This window comes from Haplochromis burtoni, unplaced genomic scaffold, assembly GCF_018398535.1.
Source record: "Haplochromis burtoni strain Fernald_Lab_line unplaced genomic scaffold, NCSU_Asbu1 Contig_939, whole genome shotgun sequence".
NCBI lineage: Eukaryota > Metazoa > Chordata > Actinopteri > Cichliformes > Cichlidae > Haplochromis > Haplochromis burtoni.
In genome coordinates, this window is record NW_024583300.1 from 33,416 (window position 1) to 44,710 (window position 11,295).

At 40.2% G+C, this 11,295-nt stretch overlaps 1 long non-coding RNA gene across 1 annotated transcript in view; it reads right to left on the reverse strand.

Annotated features, from left to right (window-relative positions):
• The window catches only part of LOC121812922, a 7,416-nt gene extending 6,088 nt beyond the window's left edge, over nucleotides 1-1,328 (reverse strand). Inside the window, exon 1 of the long non-coding RNA XR_006053415.1 lies at nucleotides 1,071-1,328. This is a non-coding gene — a long non-coding RNA (uncharacterized LOC121812922). The remainder of the gene's footprint in view (nucleotides 1-1,070) is intronic.
• Between the last annotated feature and the right edge of the window lie 9,967 nt (nucleotides 1,329-11,295).

An 11,295-nucleotide genomic window follows, 5' to 3' on the forward strand; every position in this document is an offset into this window, starting at 1 on the left:
CGGATTTATTTTACCAAGTGGATCATCATGGCCTTGCCATATTGGTCCATTTGATTGACCTTTATTATAATTATGAATTTATTTTATTTTCAGTTGCTACAAACAGGACAGTCATGTCTGTCCCGTTTGTAGCAGTGCAAATTCCGATCAGTGTCAGACTACAGTTAACTGGAAACAACAAGAGGGAAGAGGTGCTGTGGTCTTACACAGAACTTTAAAGTGGTCAAAATGATTGAAGGTCAGTTTGAGCTACAGGTAATGACATTTAATGATCTTTTGTCTGTTCAGTCTTTCTAACAACTTGTTCAGCCTCTTCTAGGCTGCTTTATTTTCCCCTTTGTGCACTGCTGGAATGTTCAAAGGCCCAGATGTGGTTTAAAAGTCACAACACACCTGACTTTATAAAAGCTTTAACACATGAAACCCTTGGTGAATAAGGGCTTGCCTGCCTTTGCAAGAAAAGACTGGATATAGCAAGTTCTGCATCTTATCTTAAAGACCTCTTAGTACCATCGTTCCAATAGAGCTCATCGCTCTCAGGCTGGAACTTGTTGTTCCTAGAGTATTTAAAAGTAGAATGGGAGGCAGAGCCTTCAGTTTTCAGGCCCCTCTTCTATGGAACCAGCTTCCAGTTTGGATTTTGGAGCCAGACGCCATCTCTATTTTTAAATTTTCCTTTTTGAGAAAGCATATAGTTGGGCTGGATCAGGTGACCCTGAATCCTCCTTCAGTTATGCTGCAATAGGTGTAGACTGCTGGGGGATTTTCACGAGTGTTTCTCCTTTACTTAGAATGCGTTTATGTACCTCTCTGATTTAAATCATTCATTATTATTAATCTCTCGCTCTCTTCCATAGAATGGCTTTTTTCTGGTTTCTCTCCCTTCACACCCCCAACTGACAGTGACAGATGGCTGCTCCACAATGCAATGTAATGTAATGTTGGACAGACCATCACACCATAGTTTGAAGTAACAACTGAATTTAACGGATTGTATTTTGTTAGATCATGAAGCATTCATGCATCAACCCCCCACCCCCACCTCCACGCCCCCACAGTCTGAATCTCACCTTCACGTTTCCTGTAAACACGTTGTGTCACCAGCAGAACCACCAGAGAAACCAGTAGAACCAGAACACAGACTGTTCCAACAAACAACAACACATTGGTAAGAGGAGGTGTGGATGTAGGTGGAGGTGTGGATGTAGGTGGAGGTGTGGTGGTGTCTTCCCCTAAAATTAAGCAAACACAGTCATTAAGTTGTCGTCACATTGTGAATGTTGAAAGCTGCAGAAACACAGACAGGTGAGTGTGTCACCTGTGACAGTGATCCAGCTGGATGGAGACTCTCCATGACCGCTGATGTCACACTTGTAGAGGCCTTCATCAGACCTGGAAACATGCTGGATGGTCATGTGACCTGTAGGCTGCTTCCTGATGAGGGAGCCATCTTTATAGAAAGCAGCTGGGAGGTTGGAGGGAGTGGTCTTTGTTTTACAGAGCAGAGTGACGTCATCTCCCTCCATCACAGGGAGGACAGGACTCTGCAGGATCACTGATCCACCTCAACACAGAGACAAACTACAGCATTTCATCCATTTACACACAGCTTCATCAACACTAACTCCACACACTCAGCTTACCAGTGACTGTCAGGTTAACCATGTTACTGATGGGACCCTCTCTGGACTCACACCAGTAAACTCCACTGTCCAATGGGTCGATGTAGCTGATGTTACAGGAAGAACCAGCTGGTTTTCCCCACCCATCTCCACACTGAGTCCTCTGTTGTTTGCTTGTGTTTCTCCTCAGAGTCCATCCAGCAGAGCTGTCGTCCTCCTCACAGCTCAGAGACACAAAGTCGTCTTTAAAGAACTGAGAGCTGCTGGGACTCACAGTCAGACGAGCTGCCAGGAAAGGATATGATGTGAATCAATTTTCAAAAGAGAATGACCAACTGAGTTTCATAATCTTTTACTGTTTCAACAACAGTAACATAGCCACCCAAAATAAAACATATATTGCAGAATTGCATCACATGTCTTCAGTATTCCTCACTTTACATTTAATAATTAGGTACTAATGCTGATAGTAAAGACAGTAGTCAAGTATGCAGTCAGATCCTGGCTGGTCCAGGTTCAGTGCTCTCAGATGCACAGTTATAATTAATGTTATTAAAAACACCAAAAAAGGTGGTTTTGGATTTAATGCCTCAGTTTTTAGAGACAAGCTTTATTGAAAGTTTATACGTGGCAGACAGCATTAAAAATAAGATGCAGAAAATCTCTATTTAAGACTCTTTGAGATGTTTTGGATGATCACGATGAGGTCACTGACCTTGGTTTGTTGTGCAGCACAGCAGTAAGTTCAGACCTAAAGAGAAATGATATCAGTCAATCTGAGTTTTCAGCTGGTTCACATTACAGCAAAGCTCCTTCTGGTAGCACGTCTCCCCTTTAGGGGACTTTTAGCTTCTGCTGTGGGCTTTTTCTAGCTGTTCGTTTGTCTGTTTTTGTTTTTAAAACTATATCCATAAACTGCATGAATGTATCACAGAGACACAGACAGCTGCTAATCAGTGTCAGTAACAGACAAATAAAATAGGTTCAGTTTCCCACTTCTGGGATTGCTGAGGTGAACAGTAGCAGACAGCTAGCAGGTACAGCCCCCTGTGTCAACATCTGCCTGTCAATTAAACAGGCCACACCTGTAATAATGTTTATAATTTTAAGCCTTAATTCCTCAAGATACAAATTAAAAATACACACTTTAAAATATGTTCTTTCCTGATTTCTCGGTTTTATGTACAAACAACACTGGTTCATCTGTGATTCATAAGTCAGTGTTAAATAGCTTAACGCTTAAAACTGTGGCTCAAGACTTTTGCACAGTACTCTGTCTCACAACATATGTCACCACCCTTGTATAACTCAGCTGATATACTATAAAAACAGTTAACTGCATTTGGAAGTGAAAGATTGAACTTACAGAGCAGCTGCTGAAGAGATGCTGGGTTCATCTTGACTGAGCGCAGACACAGCAGTTAAATCAACTTCCTTCTGCATGCAAGGCTACATATACTGCTTTGTGGTTTTCTTGTTGCCATTACGACTGCTGATTTAAAATAGCACAGATGATCAAACTCCATGTGACCTTTCTATGTTATGCTTTAAAGCGTTGTACTTTTGTTAAAATGGTAAAAAAAAACAACAACCCTGTTTTTCAACTGTCAACTTGAGAAATAATGTTTTATAGCAGCTAACTGTTGTGTGTTTGGGGCTAGTATGAGACCCTCTCTCTCCCACCCTCCCCCACTCCCCCATTCACTTCTTCAGTCAGCAAAGTAGAACTCTTTGAACACAACCATTTTTCACCCAAGCCTTTGGTGATTGCAGAGATACTCAGAATTCCACCTTAAGGCGTAGTAGACCCTAAATTTCATCACAGCACCCCTAAAAATAACTACAGTAATACTAGTACTGATGATGTATTTTACTATTATTTTGATATTTTTTTCTAATGTTATATTTGCCAACTGGAGAGAGTGAAAAGCGGCCAGTATTGTTGATGTCTTAAAGAGACAGTGACCTCACACAGAGGCGTTTCTGCTTGTTGATGATGAAGAGGTAATTTAATGACACAAATCAGTGATGCTGATTTAAAGCACACTTTAACTACGGCAAAAGTTCAAATTGTTCTGATGTTGTGACTTTGTCTGCTTCTTTATATTTGGTCTCTAAACAGCGTCAAAAAAGTGTTGCAAAGCATGAGACAAAATCCACATGTAAACAAAGTTTACAAATGTGTGCAATGATTTGCGTGTAAATTTTGAGGACCCACACGCAGGTGCTTCAATCCACACACATATACGAGGCAATCTGACCACCACGTAAAACTATTTTACAAATGTGCAAAAGCCAAATAATTACTGATCGTTTAAGCACAGTTTACTAAGTTCAGCTTCCTGAATTTGAAAATTTTACCTTTTGAAAACCTTTCTGAGCGTACAAATATCTAAAAGTACACACGACATCACTCTTGCCCACAAAAGCTTATCCTCCTAGGACCCTGCGTCCACATATGTGGACATCAAATTTTGGGTTATTTAGAGTAAGTGGGCCTGATAGCCACTTACGAGGACATTATACTGCTACTGTTCTATCAAAATTTTAAATGAATATCCTCATATGTGGCTCTTATTTTTCTTAAAAACAAAAATAAGGTAAAAAAAAAAAAATCTGGTAATTCTTTGTTTTTACATTCATCGGGCCCCAATATGCCCAAATATCAAAGAGAAATTAAAAGATGCTGTGGAAGAGTTCGGGTCTTAGGAGGTTAAATATGTGTGTGCGAATCACTGCTCGGATCACTTCTCACACCCATGTGGGGTTTGAGACAAATGTAACGCTGCCAGCTTCCCACAGAGCCACATATGTAAGATGCGTTCAAGTCCCAGGGTAAAACTGACATCTGGGCTTCCACTGCATGTATGTGTTTTTTCTTTCAAATAAAATGCACGCTTCTTTTTCTACATAAACGGAACATAGATTTACCATTATCAGCTTTATTATTTTACTTTGATAAACATTTCTATTCCTATTGAAAATCAGGGGCGTGTGAGTATACCCACTCCTGTTTCTTCACATCCCAACTCTGGATTAAAATGTAAAGGTGCAAAAAAACGAAACTGTCACAGCTGTCGAGGAGAGCCGTGTGGTGTTGGTGAGGTAAAAGGACCCTAATGCAGGCAGTTGACTGATAGTGCAAGTGACGTTTATTTACAAGTAATAGAGTGAGGAACAGGCAGTGAGATAGTGATGTGACGTTCTGTATCGAGGCTTCGAAGCTTGTGTCGAGTAATGGAGGGGGCGTTTCCGCGATGCGCGTATCGAGGCTTGCTTCATTTATGGGAGGAGCTGAAAATGATGACGTCCGAAGCCTCGCTGCCCGGCTGTACCACGTGACTGGTTCATGAAGCGGTTCGAACTTTGCCGCGAGTAGCAGCGATATAAACCCCTCAGACTTCATTCAAAATGTGGGTGTTTGATGGAGAGTTGCGGTTAGTGAGAGTTTGGAGACAGTTTGGAGGTTTATGAGAGTGAGGAGAGAAAGTCAGGAGAGAATGGAGCCAGCTAAGAAGAGGAGGATGTCCTCCCCTGTGTGGGAACATTTTGATCTTATTCCTCCCAACAAGGTATGTAAATTTCTACAGAAGATGTATTTTCATAATACTGATGGTGCAATACAATTTATGTTGAGCTGTCTGACTTTTGTACAAGGTGAAGTGTTTGCTATGTGCCAGGGAGCTGGGATATAACAACAACACCTCATCCATGCTTAGGCACTACAGAGCTTTGCATGAGAATAAGGGGAACACCGATTGTGGAGCAAGACCAGGTGAGCCATCAAATGCAATGATAATATAGCATGCAGTAATGTTACTAAATGATATAACAATATTATACAACTGTTATAAGTTACGTGTGTGATATTTATATTTGTGCTTTATCTTTATTGTCTTTCCTCAGGAGAACAATCTCAAATAGATGAAGACCTGGTCAGCATGGTGATTGAGGACTCCCAGCCATTTAGCATTGTGGAGGACAAAGGATTCAAAAGATTTGTTAAATCATTAAATCCTAGCTATGTTCTCCCCACTAAAAAGGTCATAAAAGCAGTGAAAATTTAGTTTTTACAGAATAAAATGTGAACAGGCAGGACTGAGGCTCAAAGCCTCAGTGTGTAGCTGTCCATACCTCAACGTTACAAAAGCACAACTACTGTCCACACCCCAACCACACCTCACCTCACAGTAAATGATCATTTCCATTTCAAGCATTTCCAAATAATCATTTCCATACTGCCACTATAAATATACACAGTATACTGCCATCACTACAATATACATGTTTTACACACTCCTTTTGTTGTTGACATTTACAGGCTGTGTGCAAAATGCCACACTCTTCAAATTAATATTTCTACGTCCAGTAGAAATACACTATTATATATTGTACATATATTTATTAGTTTCAGGTTGGCCATTCTTGTATTTTGCTCGTTTGTGTTGTTGTGTTTTGCACATCTCTGTTGCTTGTGGGGCTCGCACACAAGAATTTCACTCGCATGTGCTGTGCCAGTGTGCCTGCACATGTGATGTGACAATAAAAGTGATTTGATTTGATTTGATTTGATTTAGGTGTCCTACTAGAGCACATGAAGCTTCGCGCTGGGGTGAAGCAATTGGATTAAGAGCTTCAGTGCTTCATGAAGCTTCATCTGCCCATCACTAGTGAGGAATGACAAATGACTGGAAAACCTAAACTGGGAAAACTAAATGACAAACATAAGAAACGGGGTGCAGAGCAGAGCGCCGCAGACAGAGGAACAAAACACCATGAAACACAGACGAATCGGCAACAGGCAGGAGAACACACAGGGCTTAAATACACACAGCAGTAATCAGGGGATGAGAGACAGGAGGGCAACACAGCTGGGAGAAATCAGAGCTGAGGGGACAGGGGAGATGTAACCTGAACACACTCACATGGACGGAGACCTTCAGAATAAAACAGGAAACTCAGACACAGAGAACCAGACAAGACAATGACCTACACAGACAGATTCACAAGCAGACAGTGGCTGTCTCCCAATTCAGGGTCTGCAGCCTTAAAGTACGCAGCCTCAACAATCCTCAAGGGCCGCGTACTCAAAGACCGCTAAGACCAGAAGTGCAAGGCTTGTGAAATGGGACGGTCTAGCCTCCGTTGCGCTGATACTGTTGTTTGTCAATAAAGTAAAAAAAAAAAAAGCCTCCGTTGCGCTGCCCAGGTTGCCTAGCAACCATGATACTAACCACTGGAAACGTGTCATACAGCTTTGTTTGACAGAAATGAAGGAGAAAATCTTTTGTTCATTTGTTTGTTTGTTTCTACATGAGCTTTGATCATTCTCTGTAAGATTAAGCTCAGCTATTGAACGGCGTATATTTTAAAGTAAAGGCTTTAAAACCAAGTTAGTACAAACGTCACTAATGTCACATAACTTTGCCGACATGTGGCCAACAGTAATGTTTTAATGTTCTTCGTTATTAAACATTTGCACATAAATAAGTGACATAATATTCAGTACTTACTTTTCACAGTTTACTCTTCGGCCGCTCCGCTTCTGCCGTCTGCGGCGCTATGAATTGTGGGATATATGGGACCACGAAGTCTACACTGCCACAGCCTTAAAATTCAGGGAAATGAAGGACGCATTTCAGGGCCGCATTTCGAGCAGCCTTTGAATTGGGACAGCCTTCGGCGCGCCGCTGTGACGTAATCGGCCTTGAAATGCGTACTTTAAGGCTGCAGACCCTGAATTGGGATACAGCCAGTGTGACACCAGAGGCAGACAGAACACAGAAGTGGGACCAGGGCAGGCACAGAACAGAAACCTAACAAATGGCAAATTATAACAGAATACATACTCACTGAGTTGGCAGACTCAGGACCATGACAGAAACAAACAGCCTCAATGTCCTGTCATCAGTGACAGGACCGTGATGGATGCCTGGTGGAATTCTGACTGACTGCCAGCTGGTGGGTGACTGTAACCATATCCCCCACCTGTGACCAGGACGATGCAACCATGATTATTAAATCCCATAATAGCATCATTTACATCATTTACTACATTTATAACTTTCAAATGTGTTCAGGGATTCTGTAATTATCACAGAATCACAATGTTGAGGCTGACTATAAAATATTGATGTACACTTACAGCAAATAAAACACAGGTTGTGCACACCTGACAGAAAGTGATGCTTGCATTTTATGATTTTATGATTATTGCTGACTTGTGTTTCTGAACATGAATGATTATTTTATTGCACAGCTCATGGTCTAATGTTCAAATGTAAATACATTATGTGTAAATACTTTTGGCAGTAGTGTATATGCTGACAGCCTCCTGCAGCAGCCCACCCACACTGGACACCTTTTGAGAAGAGAACTGTTTTCCCTCCCGAGCAACCTGACAGTTTGCTAATTTTTTTTAGAGGCAGACCAAAAATCTTTTTCAATTTTTAACATCTTCATCATGTTTTGTACAATACGTCCACCACCCCTCCTGTGGACAAGTCCTTGCTTTTCTTCCATCTATTGTCCCTCACACCCAACATATCTGTCCTCCTTCTATCTTCATTCTCTCTGGTGTGATTTTACAGAACATAAAAACACTTACAGTGACTGCTCTCATCAGCACAATCCTGCCTTTCCTGCTCTCCTGCTGCCTCCTAACATTCTTTTTTAATGACCTCCATGTTTTGCAGTTGCTTCCTGACACATTTCCTTCCTGACAAAGCCCAGCCCATGTATCTGGGTTTGAGATCGACAGTAAGAATGCATACTGGGCTGGGCTTCCCTGTCGTGTACACACTCTGTACTAAAAACATTTATCACACTTTCATTGAGAGTTTTAATGCAATTTAGCATTTATTTTCTGCTATACAAAGACTCTACAGGTGCCTAGAGCTTTTTTTATCAAGCTAAGCTTCCTCGTGTGTTTAGTGAAATACTTCCATGCTTACCAAGTGTAGCTTATAAACAATGTAAGCTGCAAAGAGAGGGAAGCAGTGGTTTGTGTTTTTGGAATGATAGATAAAAGTCCTCATCAATGTAGTAGGACTTGACTTAAGCGGCCAAAGAAATGCAGGAGACTGATGCTGTCACCGTTTTGTGACCCAAACAATATTTAGAAAGAAACAAATAAGAAACTCAACTCCAAATTAACTCAGTTCAAATAAACATAACTGAACTTAAATCAATGAAAATTAAGGTCAAACTGCACAAAGCTACACTGACCTGGTCCTTTCTCCTCAAACACCTGAGTTCTGCTTAAATAATAATAATGGATTGCATTTATATAGCGCTTTTCGGGACCCTCAAAGCTTTACAATACCACTATTCATTCACTCTCACATTCATACACCAGTGAAGGCAAGCTACGAACCTAAAACAGACAAAATCTTTTTACTAGATTCTAAACACTTGATTATACAGACAGACGAATAGGCGCCACCTTACCTCATAATTTCCTGTAAGTTCCCTTTTTTTCATGTGGTGGAATTTCCTCTCACAGGGGCACAGGGATATTGCTCAGGGTATCAGTCATACACCGCATAAAATAACTTTAGGTAAATTTAATAGCTTTAAAGAGCATCTGTATATTCTTTATTATTGTTTTTTAATCCAGGAAACTACAACAATGAAGCTGTGGGAGATAAGAAAGGAAATGCTGTTAAAAACAGCTTTAACCGCGTTTGTCCTCTCATGTTTCCTGGGACGTCTGGACTGTGAAGGTAAGATGTGTTAATCCTGTAAAACATTAAATTGTAGTTAAATTCAAATGCTAATATACAGTACAGGTTCAGTACATCAGCCTCTCAACTGTCTGGCCTTATGTACAGGTCCTTTAGAAATAAAAAAACACCAGCAGCAAGCACAACGGAAATCGACAGGTCAACTTCTGCACCATCAGATCCATCCTCTGTGTGTCCTCCTGTCTGACCTGCAGGTGAGAAACAGGTGTGAGGTGTCAGCTGTCAGGTAGGTGATGAGTGAAGAACAGAACAGAATCCATTTCCTCTTCAAACTGCTGTCAGACATTATCTACTGCACTCTGATCACATCACTCAGACCAGCTGCTTTCTACAAAGTCTCATCAACAACATCTTTAGAAACAAACATCAACAACCAGGAAGCAGCTCAACTTCACACTCACCTTCTTTTACCTTCAGGTTGATGCTCTTCAAAAGCTGAGGTCTCTGTCTGTGGTATCCAGCATAACATTCATATTTTCCAGCGTCGTTCATGGTGACATTTTTGAGAATCACAGAAAAGTTTCCATTCTTTATCTCTGGATCTTTCAGCTCCACTCGACCTTTAAATGATTCATGCTGTTTGTCTTTGTGAATGTGTTCATCGCTGAAGTAAAACACATAATACTCTGACTGCAGGTCAGGCTTTTGCCAGCTTATCATTATGTTAGCATCACTGCGGCCATAGCACTCCAGAGTTACATCCTTTGCTTGTTTGACTGTTAGCTCTAAAATAATTAGAAAACAGGTCAGTCATAAAGATAATATGCATCCAATAATTCAAACACGCTTATTATTGTGCTTCAAATATCAGAAACCTGAGTTTTTATTTTTGTGTAAATTCTGTGAGAATTATAAACAAGAAATAAGCTTTCAGGTTCAGACATTTTTCATAGTCAATTTGTGATGGCCAAACCCGTGGCCACACTCTAAAGTCGGTAACTTTTGTATTTTCATTCTTCATTTGAACATAGTAATACATTTTAGTTCCAATAACTTTATTGATTGGTTTGGATACATTTGTTCTATTTGTAAGCGCGCACATTTAGTTTACTTATGTATTCATACTACTTCATTTCTTTGCTTTCTGACTAACCTTTGTCTTTTTATTTCTTACCTGCCATCATCCCTGGGAGTTGCTGGACAAAAGATGGTAGCCAGGGTTTGAAACCATTAAATACAAAGGAAGATAATTGGACCACACCACCACTTCCTGCTGAAGGGGGGAATGTGTGTTTTCTTTACTTTAAAAACAAAGTATTTGTATTTAATTAAATATTTGAGTTTAGGGTTTAATGGGGTTTTTGATTTTCTTCTTTAGTGTTTAGTTTATTAACAAACTAGATTGTACTGCATCGTTTGTGATTTATGATTGTGTTTTGTTTGTTACCCCTCATGTGTCACAATGGTCTGATCAGCCATTATATATACCCTTGTATGTCATTTCATGTTTAGGTCAATTATGTATGTTTGGGCAGTCATTTGGTTTGTTAAGTTTGCAGTCTTTGCCTGAGTTCAGTTTTGTTTCTTTGACCTCTTTTATGAGCTCAACATTTATTAGTCTTGTAAATATAATTTTTGGGGGTTAAATAAATGGAAACTATATTTTTCTAATAATTCCTGGGCTCCTCCTGTTTTTCAACTCGGTCCATCACAAGCATGTTAAATCATGAACTTCAGTGGGTTTTGAATGTCTAACTTCAGAGTTTATACGCTTTTTTTAACATTTGTAGACCGTGGTGTGGGTTTTACTGAGCTAAAATGGGTAAAATGGCTTCACATACTCTGTGGAAAAGCCCAGAGTCTGTACAAAATGATAAAACAAAGGTATAAAAACCTGTTTGTACTTCTCAGTCACATTCACGGTGTTTAATACAGAAATCTGTTGATTTTTGTGTACCAGACAGCGATGGCTTGTTATTCATTTCATG